This window comes from Megascapheus bottae, chromosome 1, assembly GCF_031878675.1.
Source record: "Megascapheus bottae isolate mThoBot1 chromosome 1, mThoBot2.hap1, whole genome shotgun sequence".
NCBI lineage: Eukaryota > Metazoa > Chordata > Mammalia > Rodentia > Geomyidae > Megascapheus > Megascapheus bottae.
This window is the reverse complement of record NC_143509.1, coordinates 96,733,589-96,756,722: the sequence shown is the minus strand read 5'-3', so window position 1 is coordinate 96,756,722 and position 23,134 is coordinate 96,733,589. Positions and strand designations below refer to the sequence as shown.

Genomic DNA, 23,134 nt, shown 5'->3' with positions numbered 1-23,134 from the left:
AGCTTGAACTCAGGGCCTTGCTCTCTCACTTGGTTTTTGCTCAAGACTGATGCTCTTCCAATGGAGCCATATCTCCACTTTTGGCTTTTTCATGGTTAACTGAAGAGAAGAGTCTCTTGGCTGGTCAGGAGACTGAGATCTGACCAAAAAAGCCTCCCCCAAAACAAAACAACCCCCTGCCCCACAAACTTTTGTTTGCCCAGGATGGCTTTGAACTTTCGATCTCAGTCTTCTAAATAACTAGGATGATAGCCATGAACCACTGGTGGACAGCTGTCCTTTGTTTATTTTTAATTGGCAGCCCTGTGGTTTGAACTCAGGGCTTTGTGCTTGCCATGCTCCCACTTGAGCTATGCCTTCAGGCCTTTTGCTCTCATTATTAGTATTATTTTTTATTGGCAGTCCTGGGGCTTGAACTCAGGGCCTGGGCACTGTCATTGGACACATTTTGCTCAAGACTAGCGCTCTGCCACTTGAGCCACATTGCCACTGTGTATGTGGCACTGCCCAGGCCTTTTTGCATGCTAGGCAAACATTCTACCACTAGGCTATGCTCCTTTGCATGCTAGGCAAACACTGTACCACTAGGCTATGCTCCAGGCTGTTCTCATGCTTTTGTTGTTGTTGTTGTTGGTCAGTTGTGGGACATAAATTCCGGGCCTGGGTGCTGTCCCTGAGCTCTTCATATCAAGGCTACTTCCCTACCCCTGGGCCTGGGCATTCTCCCTGAGCTCTTCAGCTCAAGGCTACCATCCCACCCTACCTTTGAGCCACAATGCCACTTCTGGTTTTCTGGTGATTAATTGAAGATAAGAGTCTCACAGACTTTTTAGTGCTTGGGCTGGCTTTGAATCTCAGTCCTCAGATCTCAGCCTCCTGAGTGAATAGCTAGGATTACAGGTGTGAGCCACTGCACCTGGCTTTTCTCATTATTTTTAAAATAAAGACTTGCTTTTTTGCTCAGAGTGGCCTAGATTCTTCTATTTACAGTTCTTGATATGACAGGATGTGTCCAGCCATTTTATTATTTGAAAAGGAGTTCATGAATTTTTTGCCTTGCTGACCTTGAATCACAACCCTCCCAATTTCAGCCTCCTGATCACTCTCCTTTTTCTTATGTCTGTTTCTGTCCAAGTTTCTCTCTTTGTATTAGGTCATTGGTCATTGGAGTATGACCTCATGCTAATTTGATCAGCTCTGCCAAGACTTGTTTTCCAGATAAGGTAGTATTCTTGGGTTCCAGTATGAGGACTTCAGCATATCTTCCTGAAGGTCACAGTTCAGCCCACACCACAGCTCCATTCCGGAATCCCACTCTACAGTGTCTGCCCATAACAGTACTGGTGTTAGTTACTGCGCCTGTGTTAACTCCTGTCTGTCTAGTTAGATGATGTCTGATTCTCTTTGGTCTGTCCATAGCAGTATAAACCCTAAGATATTGATGCTATGACTTTAACCCATGGTTGGTTATAACTTTGACTCTTAACCTGAGAGTTGGTATTTAATAACTATTAGTAGAATAAAAAAAACCTGACTTTAAAAATTAACTGCATTTACAAATAGGATACACTTTTGTTTTCCTGCTTTCGTGATACTGAATTGAATCCAGAACCTCATATATGCTAGGCAAGCAGTTTACACTCAGCTACATCCTTGATATTTTAAAAAAGATATATGCACTTTAAAACATTAAAAGTAATTTGCCATTTGATCTGGCAATTCCACTTCTGAGGATATGCCCAAAAGAAGTGATGACATGGAGCTTAGAAGAAATATTTTTCCAACTATTACTAGCCATAATATGGAAGCAGCCTAGATATTAAAAAAAAGGTGGTTGGATGCCAGTGGCTCACACATGTAATCCTAACTATTCAGGAAGCTGAGACATGAGGATCTCACTTCAAAGCCAGCACAGGCAGGAAAGTCTGGGAGACTTTATCTCCAATAAATTACCAAAGTGGAGCTCAAGTGATAGAACACTAAGCTTGAGCACAAGAAGCTCAGGGACAGTGTCCAGGCCCCAAGTTCAAACTGTAGGACTGGCAAAAAAAAGGGTTATGCTTATACAATGAAATACTATTCCTTTAGAAAAGGAAGGAGATTCTGCTACAGCATGGATTACTGAGAGAAGTAAACCAGTGACAAAAAAAAGAATCATGTATGATACTATTTCACGGAGGCATATAGCTAAAGAGCTCAGCATGGGAGTTAGTGTGGAATAGACTCAGATTCTAAATGTTGCAAGATGAACTTTCAAAGATGATGGAGGTGATGTTTGGCCCCCAGTGCAAATGTTTGCACATGTTGTGTGATTGTACTCTATCCCACTGAAAAAGGATTAAGACAGTCTACTTGATGCTATGTGTAATTTATCATCTATTAAAAAAAAGGAATATCTAAAAGGAGTAGCCAGGTATGGTAGAGAGTGCCAACATGGCAGGACAGACATGAGTTCAGGGCTAGCCTGGGCTATCTGGAGAGACCCTGTCCAAAAATCACACTATACGCAAAAGGAAGTGCATGCGTTTTGTTTGTGTTTAGGGATATGCTTTGTGTGTGTCTGTGTGCACATGTGCACACGTGTGTGTATATGTGTGTGTGCACATGCATACACACGATAGTGAGTGTCCTAGAAGAAGGGCAGGGAATCTGAATGGATGCCTGTATGAAGAAAAGTACTGGGGCAGGGCACCAGTGCCTGAGTTATGTCAGAGCGCTATCTACAGCAAGCTCTTGACCCCTGAACAGATCTATCATTTTCTACCCAGTCACTCCTGAAGATCAAAAACTTCAGAGTTTTTAAACTTTAACAAGGTCAAGGTAATGCTGATTCACAGGTCCCCTGCCCCCATTTCTGTACAATAATCTACACTTAGTGTGGGCTTGTTAATTCTGAAGAATCCAGAGATGGCCTGGCTAAGGCAATCATGTGTGTGGCACTGGTTAGTTTGCCTTTAGAATTAATTAATTAATTAATTAATTTATTTATTTATCTATCTATCTATCTTGTTGTATTTACTTCTTATGTTATCCTGTTCTTAAAACTTCTAGTTTTAAAAGGTCTTTTTTTTTTTTTTTGTATTAGGGATTGAACCCAGAGCCTTAGTATTGCACATGATATAGTAAATGCATCAACCTAGAAGCACAATCTGGGCCCTTTCATTTCTATTTTGCTTTTGAAGTGGGCTTCACCTTTTTGGGGACAGCCTTGCGTTGGTACTTCACCCACCGCCTGAGTATCAGAGTTTACAAGCACGCCAAACTTCATTTATTTTATCCTGCTAATGTTTGTTGGTCTTATTTATGCTGGTGAAAGTATTGTCTATAGCTTAGCTTCTTTCTTTTTCTAGGTGTTATATCATTGGTTCTTATATTAACATTATAAAGTGGATTCATCTCTACAGAAAAAGAGATTGACTCCCACCCTCCCCCCTCCTTTCTGGGGATGGATTCCAGAGCTTTGCATACACAAGTGCTCTGTCAGTGAGTTTCTCCAGAGAAGAAAATGGAGTGGTTCAGTGGCTGACCTCGGGGATACCCTGGCTTGTGGCTCTGCACCATGGAATGTAGCTCTAAGCCCGTGAAGTTTTCATTCCTTCTGCGTTTGAATCCCTTGCATGACAAGGATCATACTTTTGTGTGTAGCACTTCTGATGGCTTCAGTGCAGGGCTGTCAGAGACTAACAGCAATTTTGTAGCAGGTGCTTGCTCATTTCTTTATAAAAGCTTATCCTGTCACCTTCTGTATCTGGGAGGAGTAGCTGTGGTGCCAGGAAGATCACGACACTCAGTTCTTAGCTTCTGGGAAGCAGGGCCAAGTTCCTCTAAAAGGATTTTTCTGGAAGAGGAGTTATTAGTAATTATGAGATTTTGCTAAACATGAAGGCCAACGAGGACTGCTTTAATATCAGAAGAAGAATGAAATGACGTAAGAGCAGAACAGTAAAAAAAACAAAACAAATCAAGTTGGATTTTTGCATCTTCCACTACACTGAGGAACCCATTTGCCGCTGGGCATTCTGGGAGCTTCCCATGAGGGGCCTGGCTTAGACTGATCCACTCTTCCTAGTGACTGAAAAGCCGGAAGCTGTGGAAGCCATGTTTTTCAAAACTACTAGAGGAGGGCTTTCACTCCCAGCTTTTGTTTCCTCATCTTATGTTTTTTGAACTGGGAGAAAAAGCATTGCTCAAAGCATTGGCAATGTGGAGAATTTGCTCCCTTCTGAGCCATCTTTTTGAAAAAGAATGAGGTGGAAGTGGGCCTGGTGGCTCATAACGGGAATCTTAGCACTTGAGATACAGAGACAGGGGGATCAGGAATTGGAGGACTGCAGAGTGAGACTGTCTCCAAAAACCCAAACCAAAGCAAACCAAAACGGACTCCTATGAGGATGAATGACCCTCTAGGATTGCACTCCTTCCTCCTTGGTGAACATGCCGGCTGTTCTGCCTCTGCCCTTGAACCTCTGTAAAAATGAAATCAGACCTTCTTTGCCTTCAAGCTCGCAGAGTCTGTTGTTTGCTGTGATATTCATTAGTTGCCATTACCCACTTGCAGACAAGCAGAAACCTGTAAGTCTTCCAGCAAGTCAGGACAGCCAACATGCCAGCCACCAGCTCACTCATACCTCTCTTGGAGAGATGTCATGCCCCTTTTGGAACAACCAGACTCTTGCTGTATGTAGGAATGGACAGAGATAGAGGAGATAATTCATGTTTCACCTACTTGTGAGTGATGTTTCATAAAGCACTAGACATCTGCTCTGGGATGTGGATGAGCTGGGCTGATCCTGGCTCCTCTGGGTATTGGAATACCTGGAATATTTAGCCAGTTGAATCATTTGTAGAATTTTGAAGTTGGAAGGAGCATTAAAAAATTATCTTTAAGGGCCGGGAGTTTGGCCTAGTGGTTAAAGTGCTTGCCTAGCATGCACGAAGACCCGGGTTCGATTCCTCGGTACCACATATAGAAAAAAAAGCAGGAAGTGGTGCTGAGGCTCAAGTGGTAGAGCTCTAGCCTTGAGAAAAGTCCAAGGACAGTGCTCAGGCCCTGAGCTCAAGCCCAGGACTGGCAAAAAAAAAAAAATTATCTTTAAGTAGTTGTACAAGAGAGTTGGCTATGTAACAAAGCCATTTATGAATAAATGCATCTTGATCAATGTCATCCTTTTTAACATTCTCACCCATCCTTCCCCTTCTCTACCCCTTTCCTCATTCTTCCAAATTTTATATGATTTACATTGAATTGGGGGGGGGGCTTGGCTGAGGGGCTTGAACTTAGGGCCTGGGTGTTGACCTAGGTCCTGAGCTCTTTTGCTCAAGGCTAGTGCTCTACCACTTTGAGCCACAGTGCCACTTCTGGTTTTGTGGTGATTACTTGGAGATAAAAGACTCACAGATGTTCTTGCCAGGACTGCCTTTGAATCATGATTCTCAGATCTCAGCCGCCTGAGTAGCTAGGATTACAGGCATGAGACACCAGTGCCAGGCCTCTTTACCTTTTTCTGGGAGGGGTATTTGAAAGTCTTCGTGGAAGAGGTATTTGATAGTTGATAAAATATTAGTTCCTTAGTATCTTAAGCCACTAGTCTGGGACAAACGTCTGCCTGTTGCATCTGCAGTCATGTGTGTCATCCTCTCTGGGTTTCCTGTTCTTCTCTACTGCCCCTGTCCTAAGACAGCCTTTAAGAAATATGGATGTAGGGGCCGGGAGTTTGGCCTAGTGGTAGAGTGCTTGCCTAGCATGCACGAAGACCCGGGTTTGATTCCTTGGTACCATGTACATAGAAAAAAAGCTGAAAGTGGTGCTGAGGCTCAAGTGGTGGAGCTCTAACATTGAGAGAAAGTCCAAGGACAGTGCTCAGGCCCTGAGCTCAAGCCCACGACAGGCGAAAAAAAAAAAAAAATATGGATGTAGAGGCCCCCTAAGGGAAACTAATTCATTTTTTTCTACCCATTACACAAAAGAGAAGAAAGTAAACAGAGTTAATGTATTTGAAAGTGAAAGGATAACTTTGAAAGAAAGTAATAAGACTCTTCATCCATCTAAAGTGTAGAAAAATAGAGTCCTGGAGGGCAGTTATTGTAGTATGGGACTTCCGCCATATCTCCTCCAATGGGCTTTGTGCTGATTGCTTGATGGGGCTGTATTTGCACTGCCCTGGCTCTTTTCACTGGTCGAGTGGGCACCCAGGGCATTATGGGAAGAAATGTTTGAGTGAGAGCTCACCGCAGTATGGGAAGAAGCATTTGAGCTGGAACCAGAGCCACTATGGAAACAAGAAACACCACAATGGTTCCATGTTACCACATATTATATTTGCCTTTCATTCCTGTTTACCTAACAGATCCTTTTTCTCTCTCAGAGAGGTCTAGGGAAGAGTATATGAGTTTCAAGTAGCACAGGAACTCCTCAGACTCAGGGACAGTTGGGACCCCTGCCGGGAGCTATGTTTGCTTCTAGTGCAATGGATCCTGGCTTCTGTTGTGCAGACCCTCTTGGTGGAAAACATGGAGTTGCCCTTTCCCAAAGTGTATTCACACTAACCAGTCTCACCAGAGCAAATGTGAGACACCTCATCCTTCCTGTGTGAACTCTGGGACAAGGGATAGTCTTTCTGGGGGAGGGTGGGAATTGTGTCTAGGTCACTTTTCATATCTGGGTATTAGAGCTGATTTGTTTTTCTTACTGAGTGCATTTGATCCAGACCTGATTGTTATGGTTCCAAGGAGATCACACCTGGTAAGGCCTTTATCTCTATTTTGTCTCTGAAGATTCAACTAGCATGGGTTTGGCTCTGAGTTGTGAGCAGGCTGCCTGCCATACCTGAGTGTTTCCATCAGATAGGAGTGAGAGAGGGGGAAGGAGAGGTTGAGGAAATTTAAAAAGTGCTCATTTGGGGACAAAAGCTGGACTGGATCTGGAGACTTTTATTTTCAATTAGCCAGTAAAAGGCTGGAAGTAGAGGTGTGGCTGGAAAGGTAGAGCACCAGCCTTAATTGAAAAAACCAAGCCAAAGCCAAAGCTAGACTGGAATAGGAACTGTGATTGGGGGCCACTGTCTGATTCTTTCTTGGTCTCTGAGTGTCAAACTTGTATTTAATGACAGAAGTCCCTGTAGTTTTACACACTTTTTCTTTCTCAGTGTTGGCATTGTCAGTGTTAATGATCTCAGCCATGTCATTTGTTGGGGCCATTCTTGATGCCTAACTCTCCTGTCTAGAACACCAGCACAGAACTGAGATGATCTCAAGCAATAAAACATTCTGTGTGCCTCTCTGAGATCCCTTTCTTTTCATTTCCCCTCCCCATTTTGAATTGGCTCCAATTCAGGACAAATTCATCACCCTAATTCAAGTAAGAGACTTGAACATGAGGGCTCCTTGGCTTGACTGATTGCTGGTTTTTGAACTTCCTCTGCTTTCTCTGAGATGGAGAAGCTCCTAAACAGAGAGATGGCAGGAAGCCAGGACTGGAGAGTTCCACCACCTGGAGTAACAGTCGTTGAATAATTATGAACTGAGGAGAAAGGGAAACTATGCAATGTATTAAAGAGTACACTCTAGGGTGAACCAGGAAACTGAAGACAGATGATCGGGGCCAAGGCATCTTAAAATGGCTTCCTGAATGTAGTAAAGTTTCCTTTCTCCTGGCCCATTATCTAAAGAACACCCTCTCTTTTCTTTAGCTAAAGTCCTCCCCTGAGTTGTCACAGGTGTGTGTGTGTGTGTGTGTGTGTGTGTGTGTGTGTGTGTGTGTGCAGGTACTGGAACTTGAAATCAGAGCCTGGTCACTGTCCCTTAGCTTTTCCACTCAAGGATAGTGCTCTCCCACTTTAGCCATGCTTCCACTTCCAGCTTTTTGGTGGCTAGTTGGAGATAAGAGTTTACTAGACATTCTTTCTGGGGTAGGCTTTGATTGGAGATCCTCAAATCTCAACCTCCTGAGTAGCTTGAATTACAGCATGCAGTAATGTCAACCAGCAAGACAGCCTTCTTGAAATAGGCTCCTTTTTGTAGAGACAGTGGTCTGGAAGCTTCTGTTTGATATTTCTCTCTTCTGTTTCCCAAAATATGTCAGTCCCCTGGCAGACTGGTTTGGTAACCATATTAGAACTGGGACTATTGAGTCATTAATTGTATAGCTCAATTCCTGGATGCTAGAACTTTCCTCTTGAGTTTGCATAACTGATAGGTGAAATCAGAAGATAGGGCTTGAACTTGGTCTTGAACTCAGGGCTTCAAACTCTCGCTTGTCTTTATCTCTGGTCTCTACCACTTGAGTCTGGTCCTCTACCACTTGAACCATACCTTTACTTCTAGTTCTTTGTTGGTTAATTGGCAGATAATGGATTTCATGAACGGTTCTGCCCAGGTGGGCTTCAAACTGTGATCCACCGATCTCAGCTTCCTGTATAGTTAAGATTCTAGGTATGAATCACTAGTGCCCACTCCTTTTATGGGCGCTATTGCTGCTTTGAACTTTATGGTTCTATGCTGGCCAGGCAGGTATTCAACAACGGAGCCACACCTCCAGCTATTCTTTTGCTTTGGATCCTCTCTTTGTCTTTGCTTCTTTCCACATGGATTGACCTGTTTTGCTGAGAGCAGAGTGCATTCGCCTGTAATCCTAGCTACTCAGGAGGCTGAAATCTGAGGAGGGTGGTTCAAAGCCAGCCCAGGCAGGAAAGTCCATGAGACTCTTAGTCTGTCATTAAGCACCAAAAAAGCCAGTAGTAGAGCTGTGGTTCAAGGAGTAAAGTACTTGCCTTGAGCACAGAAGCTCAGAGACAGCCCAAGCCCCAGGACCAGCTCTAGAAAAACCTCCAAACAAAACAAAAACCACAGACTGAGGTATTCCCAGATTGAACCTACATCCTCTGCTGATTCTTTCTGAGGGCTCTGTAGCTAGTCTTTTTATGTTTCTTCCAAGTAAAGATGCTTTCCCAACAGTGACTGAGCTTCTGTGGCTTCAGTCACGTCAGCGGAATCTCTGTCTCCATGAGGCTGCATTCTCCAGGCTTGTCTGTATCTCTCCTATTCTTTTCTTTTGGTGGTACTGGGATTTGAACTTGGCCTTACACTTCCTAGGTAGATGCTCTACTGTTTAGTTCTATCACTAAGGCCTCAAACCCTTTTTGCATTGGTTACTTTTGAGATTGGGTCTGGATTTCTGCTAGAACTGCAGTCCTATTTTATACTTCTTGAGGACAGACATGTACTAGGTTCCTGGTTATTGGTTGAGATGGCTGAGGGTGAGGGGGTGGGTTGTCTTACAAACCTGGATTGGCCCTGAACTGCAATCCTCTAGACCTCAACCTCTTGAATAACTAGAATTATAGCAGTGAGCCATATACCCAGTTCCATTTTCTTTGCAGGCAGGATAGCAAACTGACTGGGTTAAAGGCCCAGTCCTGTTCTAGTCTGATTTTTATCTCAGCTCTAACACATCTGCAAAGGTCCTGTTTCCAAGTTAAGTCGCAGGCCACAGTGCTGGTAGTCAGAACTTTAACAAATCTCTTGTGGAGACACAAGTTAATGCATAGAGCAGATTCATGTGCTGTTCCTTAGTTCTTTTGCTCAAGGTTAGTGCTCTATCGCTTGAGCCACAGCTCCACTTCCAGCTTTTTGCTGATTAATTGAAGATAAGAGCCACAGACTTTCCTGACCTGAATGGCTTTGAGTAACTAGTATTTCAGACATGAGCCCCAGATGTCTGGCTGGGCCAACAATTTTCTACACACAGGTCATGTATTCAGCACTTTCACCTTTTGCTTTCAGAAGATAGGTGATATTTATTTACATTTCATGGATGAGAAAACTGAGTCACAGAAATAAAGCAACTGGCCTAGTTATATGGAGAGTGGGGCTAGAATCCAGATGTTTGTCGGCCAGGTGTTGGCTTTGCGATCCTCTATTCTACTGCTTATCTTTGTTATGTCACCCACATGTGCCTCTGCCTTCTGCCAGTACTGGAGTAGTGCACCAGGGAGGTGACACTGCCATCGTCTGTTGTTTGTCACTGAGGTGTCCCTTCTTTGCATTGAGACCACCTCAGATGGAGCATAACAGGGCTTTGCTCCCTGGCAAGCTGTCAATCCTCAGTATATCTTTGTTACAGAAGCAGAGCTCATGTTACAAGGTGTAGAGGACCCTATTTTCTCAGTGTTTTGTTTTCTCAATAATTTCTTAGCCCTTTTCAAATAAACCTCAATTCAGAGGCTAGTGGCTTATTCCTGTAATCCTAGTTACTTGGGAGGCTAAGATCTGAAGATCATGGTTCGAAGCAAACCTGGGCAGGAAAGTCCATGAGACTCTTAACTCTTACTGAGCTCCAAACAGACTGGAAGTGGAGCTGTGGCTGATGTGGCACAAACATCAGGCTTGAATGAAAAGCTAAAGGACAGTGCTCAGGCCTTGCACACACACACACACACACACACACACACACACACACACACACACACTCACCACCTTAATTATGTTTCTGGTTCAGTACATGTAAGTTTTCAGGCACACCATGCACAGGTGTGCCCAACCAAAGATTCCCCCAAACAGCACTTGAATGATGGAGCTAAGATGGTGGATCTGAGTGTAGTGGGTCTGCACCAAGGAGAGAGCAATGCTGCCAGGTCATTTGCCTGGTGCTCTTCCAGTCACAAAGCTAGGTATGCTTTAATCTGGCTTCTTTATCCAAGAACATCCCCTTGTTTTTTCTATTGTCTTGAGAACTTGCTCAGTTCTGTTGAAGCTTAGTAGAGAGAGATTCATTTCCTTGTGCTGAATTGTAGGTTGCTGGGCATCAGTGGTCATCCTGAACAACGCTTGAAGATGTTGCACGGATTGTCTTCAACTACACACTATTATGTAGCTTCTTGGTCACTTTCTTCCTCAGAGGGTGGTTGCTGCAGAAGGTGTTGGGTGGTCTGGAGCTGGGGTCCGTCTTCCTGAGGAATGGGTCTGCAGCCGCCCCCTGGCTGTTTTGCCAGGGCTTACTTAACAGGTGTGGCATCCAGGTGGCGGACAGCTGGACCTGTATATAAGGTGACTACATCTCAAAACCAGCAGTATATGCTTTGGGCATAGGGCTCTAGGGAATTATCTGTTTTAAGTAAATCACATAATTTATTTTATGGGAAAATTCTATCCAATTCAGGCTGAAACCTGATAGAACATGCCTTTCCAAGTCCCAGCTTTGCTCATGTGGAATGAGCCCCTTCTAAGCAGGCAGCTCTCCAAGTTCTGTGGCCCTGGGGTCACATCTGGGTAATAGCACCCTGCCAGGTGGCTTTTATCCCATGTCTTATGTTTCCCAGGTCTAAGTTATCCCAAATTGTCTGCTTAAGATATTATTTTCCTTTAACGTTTTCTCCAAAGTCATTTTGTTTTGTTTATTTGTGCTTTGAATTGTCAATATAGTTTGTGGCTCAAAATTAAAAACATACAGAATAGTTTATGATTGAAAATCTATCTTCCTCCCGCTCATTTTTCCCGCTCCTGTTTTTCATTATAGAGACAACTAAGGTCAACCTTTTCTTTTCATCTGCTTTTTCATTTGTGCCAGTACTTGGGCTTGAATTCAGGCCCTCACATTCTTGCTTAGCCTTTTCTGCTCAAGGCTGGTACTCTACCACATTCTCCTTTTCCAACTTTTTGTTGGTTAACTGGATATAAGCCTTACAAAATGTTCTGCCTAGATGCTGTCCTTGAGCTTTTGTGTATTTATTTTTTTTTGCTCAAGGCTAGTGTTCTACCACTTGACCCACAGTTCCACTTCTGTCTTTTTGGTGGTTAATTGGAGAAAAGAGTCTCACAGATGTTCCTGCCTTAGCTGACTTTAAACTATGGCCCTCAGATTTCTGACGGTAAATTGGAGATAAGAGTCTTATGATGCTTCCTGTCCAGGCTCATTTTGAACCATAATCTTCAGATTTCAGTTTCCTGAGTAGCTAGGATTACAGGCATGAGTCACTGGTGCTTGGCAAGGATTTTTTTTTTCTTTTTTTGAGATGGGGTAGGGGGATTGTTGTTTTTGTTCTTGTTCTTGTCCTTACTGTGTGACCCAAGCTGACTTTGAATTCACTGTCCTTCTACCTGACTCCCCTGAGTGCTGAGATAGCAGGTGTGCACCAAGATGCCCACTCAGAATTTATTTCTCTAAAGCATAGCTTCCATGTGACTGCCCATCCAGACCTCTGCTAGTTTTCCATGGCCTATCAAACCAAGGCATGAGCCTCTGCCTGGCTTTTCTTCCTGTCAGGTATTGCCATCTTGCTCTCTATCTTATCTTTTAAAACCTTTGATTTGTCTATGCATATGCTGCATTCCAATGGAATTTGATAATGTGCACCATTTTCAGAATTCTTAATGCTTTCTATTCTATCTATCTCTGAAAGCTGTTGCTGGTCTCTAAAAATGCCAGTCTCTCAAGTTTCTTCCAAGCTGAAACTCTCATTTCTAGTGCCACTTCTCTAGCAGAGCTTTTCCAAAAATTCACCTTAATGAGATCTCATCTGTCTTGTATCTTCCTTGTTCGTTGATTGTATGCCTTATGTAATTTACTCACTCTTTTTTCCTTTTTCCTTAGATTATATACTCTTACTAAGTTGAATTTATCCTTTTCCCACATTCTCTTATTTCCCATGTTCCAGAAATAAATTATTGAGGCCACAGGGAATTGTACAGAACCTGTGTTGTACCTGCATTTAGCTAGCAGTCAGATATTTGCAAGGTAGACCTTGGTGAAGGTTAAGAAGGTCACTGCATAATTCAAATGAGTGAGGATTCAGTGTTTACCCAGGATCCTCAGATCTCAGTTTCCTGAGTAGCTAGAATTACTTGTATAAGATGCTTGTAAGCAATACATATATTGACTCTTGGATTACTTACAGTACATATTCAAATTTTAATTATGACCTTAATCAAAAAGTTAACATTATTACAGTACACTGTAAGGATCCTTGTTTGTTTAGACTTTCAATTTTTGCCTTTTCACAGCACACACACACGCATACACACACACACACACACACAATTTCTGACATAATAGATGGATTTAAAAGTAACATTTTCATATGTGTCTATAAAAATACTTCCTTTTTAGTATGATTATGTTTTGGACTCAAGGAAGGACATTGTGCCTGCTAGGCAGATGCTTTACCTCTTGAACCATGCCTCTAGCTCCTTTCTGTATTAGTGTCTTTTGTTGCATCACTATTAGGGCTTGAATCCAGGGCCTCATGTGTTCACTTGGCCTTTTCATTCAAGTCTTGCACTCTGTCACTTGAGCCACATTTCTGCTTCTAGTTTTGTTTTTTTTTTTTTTTTCAGGTTATTTGGAGATAAGAGTCTCATGCAATTTTCTTTCTGGCTTGGCTTTGCTTTAGGATCTTTAGATCTCAGCCTCCTAAGATCTGAAGGTAGCTATGGTTCCATGTGTGAGTCATAAGCTCCAGGCTGTATTAGTTATTTTTGAGGTAGGGTCTTGTTCTGTACCTGGGTTGACCTGGACCACTGGGGATGTGCTTCTCTGTTTCTGGCCCATTTAGGTGCATATGCCATGATCCAGACATGAACAGGGTCTCACTGCCTAGCCTAGAACTTGAGATCCTCTTGCCTTAGCCCCAGCCTCCTGCGTGCCGAGGTTACAGGTAGGTAGTACCATACTTGGCTAAAAGTAATTATTTTTATTGTTCATATATACAGTCTCACAGTTACTTCTTGAAGAATACACTTGAAGGCATATAACAGTAATTTATGGTTTTTTTTTTTTATCTAGTCAGAGGCTGTTATCTTTTATTTCTGTCAGTTTTCTGGGATTGTGGAGTCCAACGTGAAATTTCTGTCTGTTAACAAGATGGTTTATGTGCTGACATATCTTCTCATATTTCCTACCAGCCTTCATTTCTTGAGAAAAATTGCTTTTGAAGCTGTGTTCCAATGGCTCTTGTTGTAATCCTGGCTACTCAGGAGACTGAGATCTGAGAATTACAGTTCGAAGCCAGCCTGGGGATGGAAAGTCTGTAAGACTCTTATCTCCAATTAACAATCAAAAAGCCAGAAGTGGAGCTGTGGCTCAAGTGATTGAGTGCTTACTTTGAGCAAAAAAATTTAGGGACAGTGCCCAGGCCTCTGACTTCATACTTCAGGCTTGGCGCACACACAAAAATGACTTTGGAGGAGTTCTTTTTTCATATATTTTTTATTGTAATTAATAGAAGGGTTACATGATATTTGCCAGATAGATGGTGCGTTAATTCCCATACATGGATACCCTTTCACATGTCTTGGTCCCCATTCCCCCCCCCCCCCAATGGAGGAGTTTTTTTCACCTGCAGTCTTACAGATCCATCAGTCAGATTTTATAGTCTAAATCTGGTATGTCGTCAGCAGTTGGCAGCCCTGAAGACCTTTAGAATTCTGACTTCCCTTGCTCTTCTGGGTGGCCGTGAAGCAGCTACCTTGTACTGTGTCAGGATGCCTGCCTCATGGGATGTCAGCTGCTAAGCGAGCTGCTGGAGTCAGTTACAGGCAGGGTGTGGAGGAGGGAGAGACAGAGAACAGGTTGGAATTGGCAGGAAGTCACTGTGAAGGTTTAGTCACCTGTCTTCCTGTCTCACTGCAGATCTGGCCCAGACAGTCTGACACCTTCTCTTTCAGCTTCAAGAAGCCTGCCTGTAAGATCCTGAATTCTTAGCAATTATTATTGGGTTAGGGAGTTTTTTCTCCCTTTCCAGTTAGGATAGTTTTGACTCTTAAAAATAAGAGATCTAGGGCCAGGAATTTGGCCTAGTGGTAGAGTGCTTGCCTAGCATGCATGAAGACCCGGGTTCGATTCCTTGGTACCACATATGTAGAAAAAAGCTGGAAATGGTGCTGAGGCTCAGGTGGTAGAGCTGTAGCCTTGGGAGCTCAGGCCCTGAGCTCAAGGCCCTGAGCTCAAGCCCAGGACTGGCAGAAAGAGAGAGAGAGAGAGAGAGAGAGAGAGAGAGAGAGAGAGAGAGAGAGAGATTGCGTGAGTTCGAGCTACCTAAATGTATCTTAAGAAATATTGGGTTTAGTATCCCAAGAGCAAGAAAAAGAAGGAAGAAGAGGAAGATGAAGAAGATGAAGAGGTCTAAGGCCAATTGGACAATATAGAGATGGCATAAGAATCAAGAGTTCTTTCCTTTAGTTACATTCATTATCCATAGGGTACTTCATTGATCAGTGGATGTTTTTTTTTTCCTTTGATTATTTTATTTTTTTGCCTGATCACCATTCCTTAGCTTTTTTGCTCAAGTCTGAAAGTCACCCATTTGAACCACAGCTCCATTTCTGGCTTTCTGTTGGTCAATTAGAGACCAAAATCTCAAGGACCTTGAGTCATTTCTTGCTTCAGAACAAGAGAACAAGGAAGTGTCAGCAGGTGGGGCTCCTGTGCCTTGTTGGCCAACAATATTTATTAAGTACTTCGCTCATGATGGATGTGTGAGGTTCAGAGGTGTCTCTCTGGGCTTAACTCTGTGCCTCAACCATCCTTGTCCCATGTGAGCATGGCCCAGTGAGCCAGGTCCATGAGTCAGCCATTGGGCCCAGGGGAGAACATCTGAGCACTGTCCTTGGACTTTCTCAAGGATAGAGCTCTACCACTTGAGCCTCAGCACCATTTTCGGCTTTTTTCTATGTATATGGTACCGAGGAATCGAACCCAGGTCTTCATGCATGCTAGGCAAGCACTGTACCACTAGGCCAAACTCCTGGCCCAGTGCTGAACCACTCTTCCTGATCATCTGAAGACCAGAGGAGTGCAGTGGTCTTTGGCTGTAGTGTCTCCTTGGATGATAAGAACTCTGAGATTATAGGACCCCAAGTTCCATGGACTTTGGAAGCTATCTAAAAAGTTACTTAGCTACAAAGTGGGGGTGGGGGTAAAGGATTTGAAACACATGGTATTCCATTTTTCAAAATGTCTTCCTTAAATCTCTTTCTTTCTGTTTCTCTTCTTGCATTTCACCTTGGTTAACGGAGGCTACTAGTTTTAGTAAGGTCCCTTCTCAGGAAGGAAGCTGGGTTTGGAGGCTGTCTAATAATGGTCTTTGGTTTACTAGGTCCATGGTGTTAATTTGGCCAGCTGGAACTGGTCTGTTGGGCTCACCCCTGAGGATGTGTGCAGTCTGCACCTTGGCAGTCTGTGGAGTACAGTGTGTGTGTGTGGACGGAGGTGGGGAGGTGGCCTGGGAGAAAGGCATGGAGAATGATAGACTGCTGGGGTGTAGGATTCTTTAGTGAGTGTCTTAGTTTGTTCAGATTATGTGTTAGACATCTTTTCATCACTGAGTTAAAATACCCCATAAAAGCAAGGAGGAGGGAATTTATTTATTTTGGCTCATGGCTTCAGAAGTTTCAGTTCATGGTCAGCTGGTTTGGTTGCTTTTAGGCCTGTGGCAAGGTGAACAACATGGTAGCGTGCTGGGAAGCTACAGATCTCCTGGCAGCCAGGAAGCAGGACACACACACACACACACAGACACACACACACACACAGAGATAGGGACAGGATAAACCCTTCAAAGACACAGCCGCAGTTACCTACTTCATCCAGGCACCATCATTGATGAAGGTAGCTTATTTATGGCCCATTCACACTTCAGTAGTGCCACCAGCTGGGGACCAGGGGTTCAACACAGAAGTTACATTGAGGACATTTTACATGCAAAGTATAACAGGGCGAAACAACGTAATAGGCCATGGACAGGATTCAACTCTAGGTCTGGAAGGTGTAAGATGGGGATGCCAGTAGATTTGTGTCTAGTGAAGACAGCTTCCTGGCTCATTGACAGCCAATATTTTGTGTCCTCAGATGGTGGAAGGATGATGGAGTGTGTGGTCTCTGCGGTCTCTCATAGAACATTCATTCCATACATGAGACTTCCATCTTCGTGAGCTCCCCATGACCTCACATTCTAGTATAGTTAACTTAGGAATGTGGAATCTTGGGACTCGATTTTATGATTGTCTCCCTTCTTGTCCTCCTCTCTCCTCCTCCTCCTCCTCTTCTTCCTTCCTCCTTCCTCCTTCCTCCTCCTTCCTCCTCCTCCTCCTCCTCCTCCTCCTCCTCCTCCTCCTCCTCCTCCTCCTCCTCCTCCTTCTCCTTCTTCTCCTTCCTCTTCTTTTTAAAGCAGTGAATGAGTCTGTCATACCTTGTTTTGTACTTTTTTTCCAAGGTTACTACCTTGGCTAGACATGGAATTCCCATGCTGGATTTACCTTCTCACCAAATGGATACAAGGCTCATTTCTGATTGTACATGTAGATTTCTCAGGCAGCTGCTTGCTGGTATGTGAAGACTCCAGCATGATCGAGTCGCTTTTAAAAATGTCAGATTTGCAGCACCTCTCTTGGTTCTTGGTCGTTATCTTGAGAACTGGGATCCTGTAGCTTTGACCTTGGGTATAAAAAATTTCTTTGCCCCTTGGATCCTCTGGTTGTCCCAAAATGAATGGGAGAGACTGTCAGTAGAAGCAGATGCTTCTACTCTTAGAAATCTACATAGCAAAAAATGAGTCTCACTATGTTGAAACTGTGACATGTGTTTGAAAATAAAGTTTTAATTAGAAGGAGCATTTCTCAGCCCCAACCTGGTGCTGGCTGTCTTAACATGGAGATTAAAATAAACTGGCTTCTACTTCTTGGCACAAGCCCTACTCTGCTTTTCACACACTGAATCTTGTGGGTTGGAGGGGGTGTGTGTGCAGTAGTTGTGTGTATGGTGCTTCAAGACCTTAAACTTCCTAAAATGAAGAGAGGGAGAGAGCTGAACCACAGGGTGGGGAGGAGGGCTCTGTCTTGCACTCTGACAGACCTATCGGTCTTCACTTATGTTTTACAAAGCACCTCCTTTTTTTCTAAACAAGAATGTGATGACTTCTGGAAGAGAGGCAGCGTGGTGTGGTCTGACCTTGAACCAAGTATACTGGGTTCATGGTGGGATTCATTTACCAGTTGTGTGGCCTGGGGGGCAGGTTGTGTGCTCTTGTGATTTTGAGCTTCTATCTGTAAAATAGGTGCAATGTCTTTATTACCTTGTGGAGAAGGAGGAATATAAATGACACATGACACGCACAGTAATTGATCATCTTTATGGCTATGGATTAATGGTAGGAATAGTCCTTGACTTTACTCTGAGTCACCACTATGGTCCCCTACAATGTTTTTGGCTTAGGGGGGCTTTCACTGGGGATGCTTCTGGTTCATCCAAGGACACAGACCTACAAATGCCGCCTTCACCAGATGCGCATGGGTGGTGGGTGGGAGTGTCCCTTCAAGTCAGTTTGTGGATTGCACCTCTCTTCTACTCTGCGAATGGCTCATTCTCAGCCCACCTCTACCACAACCCTCATTACACAGAAGCAAAACAAACACAGGCTCTGGGAATTCAAACAGAAGCCTCTTTCTGGTTTCTGCATGCCAGGTGGGTTTGCCCAGGCAACTAGAAAGTCAGTCTTCAGCTTTTTATTTTATTTTATACAATGAACAATTTTTTGAGGCATGTGATAAATCATAGTTGAGTCTTTGTCCTGGGTCCTGGCACAAGGTTGCTAAAACCCTTGGTATCCAGAGTGATAAAATGATTTTCTTTTGAATGTTAATGAGATGATTGGCACTGGGCCACCCTAGATAGCCAGTTCATGGGAGTTGGTCTCCAGAAAGACTAAACCACACAGATCAAAGGGTGACACTCTTAGGTCCATCCTTCTCTCCAGAGAGGGGGAGGAATCGCTAGTAATTTACCTCCACATGACCACTAAACAGTGGACTTCAGAGAAGAGTTGGATTGGTACTGGGAAAATGGCACATGGCATCTCTCAGAGTCTCATACTTTCTTGACTAGGCAGGTTTTGAGCCACACTGCTCAGAGCTCATCTTCCTGAGTAGCTGGAATTATAGGTGTGAGCTACTGGTAACCCTCTACCTTGGCCCTAAAATAATTGATTGTTCTAGCTACTCAGAAGGCTGAGAACTGTGGATCGCTGGTTTAAAGCCAGCCTGGACATTAAAGACCCTGAGACTCTTATTTCCAATTAACCACTAGAAAACTGGAAGTGGGGCTGTGGCTCCAAGGGTAGGGTGGTAGCCTTGAGCTGAAGAGCTCAGGTACAGTGCCCAGGCCCAGAGTTCCCACAATGGACACACACAAAAAATCGTTGGAGCTGGGAGTTTGGCCTAGTGGTAAGAGTGCTTGCCTAGCATGCACGAAGACCCGGGTTCAAGACCTTGGTACCACATACATAGAAAAAGCCAGAAGTGATGCTGTGGCTCAAGTGGTAGAGTTCCAGCCTTGAGAAAGCCCAACAATAGCGCTCAGTCCCTAAGTTCAAGCCCCAAGACTGGCAATTATTTTTTTATTATAAATGTGATGTACAGAAGGGTTACAGTTCCATGAATTAGGTAAAGAGTACATTGCTTTTTGAACAGTGTCACTCCTTCCCTAACTCTCTCCCAGTTTGCTCTCTTGTCTCCACCCACAAGTTGTATAGGTTCATCTTCAACGTAGTTTTGTGGAGTACCATAGCTGCATTTGTTTATTCTTTGTCACTCAGTTTTTACCCTCCCAAAGACAGATAAATGAACAAACAAGACAAAAAGAAAACAACAACAAAGCAAAAACTTGTTGTTTCCATTTTCTGGAATTCATTTCAGTAAATATAATTATTGCAACTTTGTGTTCCTCCCTTAAGAACATCTTCCTTCCGTCTCACTGTGTGAGTGCCTAGAATACTGTAGAATTTACCCTATCCCAGTGTACTGTAGATCTAGCCTTCGCAGATGAGAAAAAACAAATGCCGTTTGTCTCTTTGAACCTGGCTTAGTTTACTTAACATGATTTGTTCCAGGTCCATCCATTTCCCTGCAAATGACATAATCTTATTCTTTCTAATGACTGTATAAAATTCCATTGTGTATAGGTTCCACATTTTAGATCAACTCATCTGTTGTATGGTATCTAGGCTGTTTATATAACTAGACTATTGTGAATAATGCAGCAAAAGACATGGAAGTGCAAGTATCTTTACAGTATCATGGCTTGTGATATTCTGTATAGATGCTCAGGAGTAGTATGGCTGGGTTGTCGGGAAGATGATGTTTAGTTTTTTTTTTTTTTTTTTTTGCCAGTCCTGGGCTTGAGCTCAGGGCCTGAGCACTGTCCTTGGACTTTCTCAAAGCTAGAGCTCTACCACTTGAGCCTCAGCACCACTTCCAGCTTTTTTTCTATGTATGTGGTACCGAGGAATCGAACCCGGGCCTTCATGCATGCTAGGCAAGCACTTTAACCACTAGGCCAAACTCCCGGCCCCATGTTTAGTTTTTTGAGGAAACTCCAGACTGCTATCTGTAGTAGTTGTACTAGTTTACACCAATAATACAATAGGATTCCTTTTCCCCCTCATCTCCACCAACGTTTGTTGTCATTCAAATTCGCAATGTTGGCCAATCTAACTGTATGAGATGGAATCTCAGGATTGTTTTGATTTGGGGGGGGGTGTGATGAGCATTTTCTCTGTGTTTCTTTGCCATTCTTATTGCTTCTTCAGAGAAGTCTCTCCTTAGTTCCTTTGCCCATTTAGTGATTGGTTTCTTGGCTTTGGGAGGGGTTAGTTTCTTGAGCTTTTTGTATATTTTGTATACTAGGCCTTTGATGTATTTCTGGTAATAATCTTCTCCCAGTGTGTTTTCTGTTTTACTACTTTAGTAAGTATATTCTTTGCTGTGCAGAAACTTTTTATTTTGATGTAATCCCATTTGTCTAGAATCTTTTCTATGTGCTGCGCCCCTGGGACTCTTTTCAAAAAGTTTCTGCCTAGGTCTATGCATACTAGTGTTTCTCCTATGCCCTCTTGCAGTAGTCTCAGAATTTCAGGCCTAACATTGAGGTCTTCAGTCCTTTGAGTCAGTATCATACATGTTGGCAAACAGGAATCCACTTTTAGTTTTCTGTATATGGATGTCCAGTTTTCCCAACACAAATTATTGAAGAGGCTCTTCTTCTGCTATATATCTTTGGCTTCCTTATCAATTCTCAGATAATGTTAAACTTTATGTCCAGGTCCTCTAGTCCGTTCCATTGATTTTTCAGTTCTATTTTGTGCTGATACCAAGCCATTTTTTTTTATTATAGCTCTGTAATAGAGGTTAAGGTCTGGGATTTTGATACCAACCAGCATTTTTCCCCCAGCCTTGCTTTGGCTATTTACCTTGAACTTCTTAAGAAGCTGTTTATTTCTAAGTGTTCCTGCCTCTTTAAATACCATGTTTTATGACACTGACTGTTACCAGTAGGTCTAGACTACTGGCAGGTCCAGGAGGGAGAGGAAAATGAATTTACAGTGGCAAGTAGTATGTTTTCACAGTGGCAGCTCCTTGGAATTTGCAGGCCAACAAACATGATCTGTGTCCATGTGGGTTCTGGCCAGGTAGAATAAACTTGAACTGGTTCTTTTTTTTTTTTTTTTAGATCTTTTTATTTTATTTTATTTTTTTTGAACTGGTTCTTAATAAGCCTGAAATACTCACAGTTTCCTCTCTGCATGGTCAGGTCGTTCTTCTTGGCTTATTTAAGCCAAGCACTATTTGGTTTGGAAAATCTAGGCCAGCTTATTTGCTAGTTCTACTAGACTTTCTCTTCCATGCCATTTAACGTTTTAAATTTTTTTTTTCATTTTTTATTACCAAATACATGTATTTCTTCTTGTTGAATACTTGACATGCTTTGTTCAGTTTTACTGAACAATTGCAGAATTCATTTTGTAGAAGATCTGAATGGGATTCCTGCAAGTGTCTTAGTGTATTTGCTGTTATTTGAGTCTGGGGGGAATTTGTGAATAATACTAGTTTATTTTGCTTTGGTTTAATAGACTGGGAAGTCTAAAAGCAGGAATGAGACTGGCATGTGCTGCATCAGCATGGCAGAGGGTAATACACAGTAAAAAAATATATATGTGTCAGCTCCTGTTTCTCTTCCCCTGTGCTTTGAGACAGAGGCTCACTGTAGCCCAGGTTGGTCTTGGTCCTCTTGCCTTTGCCATTTGAGTGCAGGGCTTATTCATGTGTATTGCTTCACCTGTCTGTCTTTCTTTTCTTATAAAACAGTCATATTCATATTAAAGGGAACTCATTCTGATGACCATATGTGATCCTAGCCTCTTTCAAAAGACCTCAACTCCAAATGATATTGACATAGGAATTTGAAGGACACGTGCAAACCATGGCATCCAGAAGTAAATGCTTCCTTTATTGGTTTGTGAGCGTGCACACATGTGTATGTGTGTGCATGCCTGCGTGTGCCTGCTGGAACTGGGGTTTAAAATCCTGGCTGAGACTTTGCCCCTTGGCATTTTCACTCGAGGCTAGCACCATGTCACTTAAGGCACAGCTCTACTTCTGGCTTTTTGATGGTTAATTGGAGAAAAGAGTTTCACAGACTTTCTTCCTTAGCTGGCTTTGAACTGTGATCCTTAAATGTTAGCTTCCTGGGTAGATGGGATTACAGGTGTGAGGCAGTGGTGCCCAGCCGAAGGGCTGTGGCTTCTCATCTGTACTGTCCTGGTCTTAGGTCTCCATTTAATGCATAGGGGAGCTAAGGATGAGAACATTAAAACAGTTTGCACTAAGCTACTTTAGTGCATTAGCCAGTGGAACCTGGGGTAATGCTGATGCTCTCAGGGCTCGCTTGAGTAAATCCAGGACAAATAGATTTAATTCCTTAGTTAAAAATGCAATTCACAGTGACAGGTGGATGCCATTGACTAGCAAAGAAATGAAACAGTGGCTCAGTGACACACTGCACTGCTTTGTGACAAATGTAGGTTAACTGACTTAATGGAAACCCACAATTCAGGGGTAAGTGGACTTGAAAAGCTTAAGCCTTCTTCTCTGGTGATGAGTGAGATTGAATATATGTAGTTCTTTGAGGCCAAACCTATTATCAGCAAAAATATTTGCTCTGTCTTACTGTTAAAAACTGTTGCTTTAATTCAAAATCTATTGATCACATGGTAAGCATGTACTTGTATTTGTGCTGGTATTAAGCATAAAGAGTTCTAAAATGATTTGTTGTTGTCTTGCATTCAGGATGCATGTAGGTATTGCCCGAGAG

The 23,134-nt window shown here is 43.0% G+C and overlaps 1 protein-coding gene across 2 annotated transcripts in view; it reads left to right on the top strand.

Moving 5' to 3' along the window:
* Tiam1 (TIAM Rac1 associated GEF 1) overlaps positions 1 to 23,134 on the top strand; it is a 335,042-nt gene that overhangs the window by 36,561 nt on the left and 275,347 nt on the right. The gene's annotated exons all lie outside the window — the stretch shown is intronic.